Below are 6,035 nucleotides of genomic sequence, written 5' to 3'. Positions count from 1 at the left end.
CCAGTGGATCTGCTGACTTCAATGCTCACCACCCACTTGTGGGATTAGTATACATACATGCAGGCAAAACATTCACACCCACAAAATAGGTCAAAAAGGTATGTTCAAAAAAACATTGTAAAAAACACATAACACATGATAATAATACATACATGTCCTGGCGCTGGGTTTGACTTAGAAACAGCACCAAGGTCCAATCTGTGAGGAACTGGACACACTGGGGATAGGAAGAGACAAAGAAGGTTCTGGAAACTGGCAGAGTGGAAGGCACCAAGAATCCATTCCCCAGGCTAAACAGAACCTGAGAGGCAACCACTTAAGCGCTCCTCCTCTGCCAAAAACTTGCAAGTCCCAAGAGAGGGCTGGTGGCCTCACTAATGTTTTATCCTCATGTTTAGGAAACTAATACTTTCCGAAACAAGTATTCACAATGTAATTTATTTTGTGACTCCAAATTTTGCTTCCTAACTGATTTAAGAGAATAGTGTACTTGATTGGTTTATATTGACCAAAACAATCGATAAAGATATGATCTTGTGAAACCCATAATCAAAGCAGATGGGGAAGGAGCTACGTGGGAACACTGTCTGAGAAGTCTGACTGCTTTACATCCAGAGTAGAGCATTAGCACCTCTAACTCACACTCACTCTGGCCCAGTGTGACAGCTCACACCTGCAGTCCCAGCACTCAGGAGGCTGGAGGAGAAGGAGTCTTTTAGATGCCAGCCTGGCCCACAGCATGTGGCAGACGCTAGCTCAAAGGAAAAAAAAATCTCCATGGTAACCTTAAAGAAGATAGTGACGGGTTGTACAGAGAAAGACTTGAACAAGGAGCTAAACACTTTTGTTTCATTACAAGAAAAAAAAGTGTAACAAAAAGATGGTAATTCAGGAAATGAAAACCAAACCATCGTGGACAGAAAACAGCGTAATACCAGAAATCCGTTCTCAGCAGTGACTAAGATTATGATCTCTGTTCAAGGACAAGGACCGGGTTGTGTTGCGCTAGAAGCCTCCAAATTACTTTGAGTGAGAAAACTCACGGTGCCAGTGGCAAGGGAGAATCCAGAGATAAGAGAGAGAGAGGGAAGGCTGGGCCTGCTATCAAACACCTTTCATCCTAGCACTGGGGAGGCAGAGGCACAAGTCATGAGTTCCAAGCCTAGACAGCTCCTAGACAGCCGGACTACATAGAGACACAAGATGCCAGATAGCTCAGCCGGTAAAGGTGCTTTCCCCCAACCCCAAAGACCTGAACTCAATTCCTAGGACTTGTATCTTAGGAGGACAGAACCAATTCCTGAAAACTGTCCTCTGACCCCCACACCTGAACCAAGGCGCGCCCACATGCCTCTGCACACAAATAGATAAATGTTATTATTTCCTTTTTAAAAAGGACTGAATATCTAAAAAGCCCCCAAAACAGACAAGCGGCAAAGAAAAGAACATAAGACATCAGTTTTAAAAGACCAAAGTTATTCTTTCAAACAAATAAGAGGGCTGGGAATGTAGTTCAGTTGGTAGAACGAGTGTGCGTAAATGGGGTGTGGAACTACACACCCAAAATCCCAGCATTCCCACTTGGGCAGAAGGATGATCAGAAGTTCAGGTTAGCCTTGGCTACACAGGGCAGCCTGGGCTACAGAGATTCCTGCACTCCCCCAAAAGGGAAATATTTCAGAAAGATATGAAGCCCATATTTGCAGCTGCCACTCAGGTGAAACCCAGAATAAATGGGGAAAACCTGCCGTAAATACCTGTACTCAGAAGTTTACGGCGAAGCTGGTTTCCTTTTTGTTTCTGGCGCTGCAAGAAAATAACCCGGAAGGGGGCAACTTAGGGAAAGTGGGCTTGCTTGACCCGCAGTTCAGTCTATCGAGTTAGGGAGAGGGTCACAGGGACAGAGCGAGATGCCGCTGACCACCATACTCCAGGAAAGAGCAATGGAGAATGCTGTGTGGCGGTGCTCAGCACACTTTCTCCACAGTCCAGCTCCCCCAACCTAGAGAATCGCTCCGCCCCCCAGCGGGAGTGTCCTCCCACCTCAATTAGCATAATCAAGATAATCCCCCTCGGCCTTGTTCGGAAGTCGGCCTTCCAGGTTTTTCTGGGGTCTCAAGTTGATAGTTTGCACAAACCGTCACAGCTGACTCTAACCCACAAAATGGGGTCGACTCAGGATGGCCACCCACCGGAGACCGTGACGGACACCAGTCAGCCGTAGAGACGGGCCGTGCAGACACGGCGTGAAGTGGACTTGACGCATGTAGCTCTCAGGCCTGAGCATTTTAAGATCCCCTCGCGTGAAGCATCCAAACCAGAGGCCTCTGGTTGATAACTAGTGATTGCTGGAGCCAGAAGGCAGGTAGCGAAGCTATCTGGAAGGTCTATGTTGGACTTTTATGACGGTCATACTCCGTGCAAATGAACACCCCCACCCCCCCTTTTTTTTTTCTCGGAATGATGGATATCTCGAGTTAGGTCATAACTCTCGTTAGGCAAAGCTTCTTGACACTGAGCCTGAAGTAGACTTGTGATCCTACTTCAACTTTTAAAAACTTAAAGGCGGGGCGGTGGCGGCACACGCCTTTAATCCCAGCACTAGAGGCAGAGGCAGGCCGGTCTCTGAATTCCAGGCGAGCCTAGTTTACAAAGGGAGTTTGAGGACAGCATGGGATACACAGAGAGAAACTCGAAAAAGAAACAATAAATTAATATGTCCAATACGAAACCCGTCAACTGTGTTCATGAAAACGCAAAGCCCGTCCATCGCGCACAAATAACGAAATCAGTGAGAGACTCGCAGAAGGCTGACCTCGGAAATTCAGCCAGAGAACAGGACCTTGAGACTTCAGCCACTTACCTTACCTGCCTGTACCTCGCAGAGGAAACCTGGCGCCGCCCCAGCGCAGTGACGCCGCTTGTGGGGAGAGAGGCCGGAAGACCTGAAGACCAGCTTGACAGCACCTTCCACCCGGGGCCGCACGTGCTCAGCTGCTGGCTCGCCTTGGCGAGGAGGCCAGGCCTGGCAGTCACCTCTGGACTCGAGCCCAGCGAGGATCACCAGGCAGCTCAGCCGGCAGACAGCAGGGTACGCTCGCCTGCACGGCCCCGCCCCCTTGTGACCTCCACGCTTCCTGGACACTGGCCCCGCCCTCAAAAGGGTTCCTCTTTACGAGGCCCGCCCACCGTCCGGCCCTGTGCGCAGGAATTTGGCTTCCTGGAGGTTTGACGAGGTTGGGCTCAACCCTGTCTGACTCCTGGTGGCTCTGGGGCTGACGTGGAGCTCTGGCCTTCTGCACAGTTTGGTCAACCAGACACACCTGCCCTAGAATAGTGACCCAGCCTGCTTTCTGCGTTCTTCTACGTGGTCCCCTGGGTCTCTTGCCCTCTGTCTGATGGGGTGTCATGCTAGGGTTCTCATGGGGTTCTCATGTTTTGCTCAGGCTGCTCCTGGGTACTCAATGACAGGCTGGCTCTCCCATCAGGCCTATGGCTGGCAGGTTGGTGGTCCTGGGAAGAAAGACCTAGGCTCCGTGTTGAAGCAGGTAGGTGGGATTAGTGAGGGCTTGGACGCCATACTGTGTGCAGTTTTGAGCAGCCTGTGTTTGGACTGGTACAGCTACAATTGGAATTCCGTGACAGGGGGTGACTTTGACTGATGGAATGACCTGGTCATTTCAGGTTAAGGGGCATACCAAAAAGGAATTGTCAGTGAGGTGTGAGCTAATGGCAGTCTTCATGGTCTGGGTGAAAGAAAGGGGAGGGATAGTGGGCCTCTCAAGCCAACCTCAATCCTCCCTACCCTTGGGCTAACACCTAGTACCTGCCTCACTTCCTGTCTCCTTTGGAAGCCTTGATCTCACAGCCACACAGCTATGGCTCTTCCCCTGGGCCAGATGGAGGTTGGGAAGTGACCACATCTCTGTGAGACCCACCAGAGGTGCTAAGATCTGCCCCAGCTGGCCCTACCCTCCTGCTCACGAATTATCTGTGCCCTGTCTGCTTTCACAAGCCACTGGCCGTTGAAATAAACCGGCCTAGCACTACTAAACAGTGGGTTAGGCCAGAAAAGGCAGAAACCCAGAAAAGAAAGGCAGGAGACCCAGGTCAACGTGGGCCTTGGGTTCTAGAATGGAAAGGCCCTGAGCCCAGCCTACCTGGTGTCTGGAGTTGCTCTCGAAATAACATGAAAAATAAATAAATAAATAAATAAATAAACACTCCCATATACAACTTACAAATGAGGAGAGCCCCCAGAAGCTCAGCTATTTGAATGGTTTCCACTGGGTGGGCTATTTCAGAAGGATTAGGTGTGGTTTTCTTGGAGAAGGTGTGTCACCAGAGCTGGCTTTGAGGTTTCAAAAGCCCATACCAGGCCTAGCCATGTGAGTGAACTCTCTCTCATTCTCTCTCTCTCTCTCTCTCTCTCTCTCTCTCTCTCTCTCTCTCCTCCCAGTTTACTGATCAGACTCAGACTCTCTCAGCTACTGTTCCAGTGCCCTGCCTGCCTGCTACCCTACTTTCCACCGTGATGATCTCTGAAAGTGTGAGAAAGCCCTCAATTAAGACTCACACTTTTTTTTTTTTTTTATAAACTGCCTTGGTCATGGTGTCTCTACGCAGAAATTTGAAGGAGTAACTAAGACCTGGAAACTGAGGCGCAGAGAGCTGCGGACCAAGAGGATCTTCTGTGACAGGATTAAACACAAGGACCTAGTTTGGGCACAAGGTGCAGGGCAGGGGTGAAGGGTCAGAGGTTAGCAGAGACGGTGCACAGGTCCTGCAGTCATTGGTGGTGGATCACATTGGAGCACACAGTAAGAGGTGCACACTTACACTGCCATCTTGAGTCAGGAAGCACCGTGCTACACTGGGCTGGCATCGGATAGTCTCCGGCTAGACTGTCCTTGGAGAAGGGTGGGGGTTTGGAAGGAATGTGCCTGGATAGGGATGGCTGCCCCAAGGTGAGAGGGCTCTGAGTAGTCAAGGTGAAGCCTGACAGCACCTGGATTCACCTTGTCCTTTGTGCCCAGCGATGGACCACACTGTCCCAAGGCTCACAACTTTCCGATCTGTAGCTGTGCTCAGTGACCTCATAGCTGAGGGTGAGCCACAGGCTGTTTAGTAGTCTGGAGTAGACAGGACGCTGGCCCTCTCCTCCCCTAGATCTGTGATCCTTCCCTCCCTCCCGTGTGAACAGAGACGCCCTCAGGCTTAGTATCAGGGAAGGCAGCACAGAACATGGAAGCTTTCGATGGGAGAGCAGGAAGCCCCGAGGGATAGCAAGACTCCAAGGAAAAAAATCACCTTCTGGTTTTCTGGTGAGAAGAGCAGCAAGTTTTCTAACACAGGGGTGCATGCACCCCAGATTTCCTTTTATTTTCCTTGAGCCTGCCACGGGCTCTGTTGAGTTCTGTCCTAGGGGTTACCCAGTGACATTCTGACTGTAGTGTGTCACTGGTACCCTTTCCCAAGGGGACACCTCTCACACAATAGAAAACAGGGTCTTGGCTTCCCTGGTCATCCTCCTGCTGCCGCACAGCCGTGACTGGAGTGACCCATCTCTGAAGGACACCCACTTCTTCCATCAGTCTGCATCTGGCCACATTCCCAGAATTCACAATTCCCACGGTGGGGGGGGTGCTATAAACTGGGACAAAGGATACCGCTGAGCACTTGAGATGCCTGGAGCTGGGGTAACTCACAGCAGGGTAGACACATCATCCCCAAGAAGACCGTGAACTAGAGGGAGCAGGGGAGGGAGTGGGGGGTGCTTGGTCTCCTCTCTGGCCAGATCCACTAGGACAGGGTCAAAGGTAAAACTCAGGCCTCTTTGTCTAAACCTGGGGCTCGTGGGGGGCGGAGGGGAGCTTGCTGATGCCTCTCTTCCCATGCATGTGCACATACGCACACATGCAGTCAGACCAGTCCTGGGCCTGCCGCCCCTTGCTCCCACCAACTGTGCTGAGCAGGACCCCGAGGTCCCTCTCTAGGCTAGGCCTGGGACAGGGGCCACTACACCCTCTGTGGTG

Source organism: Rattus norvegicus, chromosome 19, assembly GCF_036323735.1.
Source record: "Rattus norvegicus strain BN/NHsdMcwi chromosome 19, GRCr8, whole genome shotgun sequence".
Classification (NCBI taxonomy): Eukaryota; Metazoa; Chordata; class Mammalia; order Rodentia; family Muridae; genus Rattus; species Rattus norvegicus.
This window is presented reverse-complemented; position numbering follows the sequence as displayed.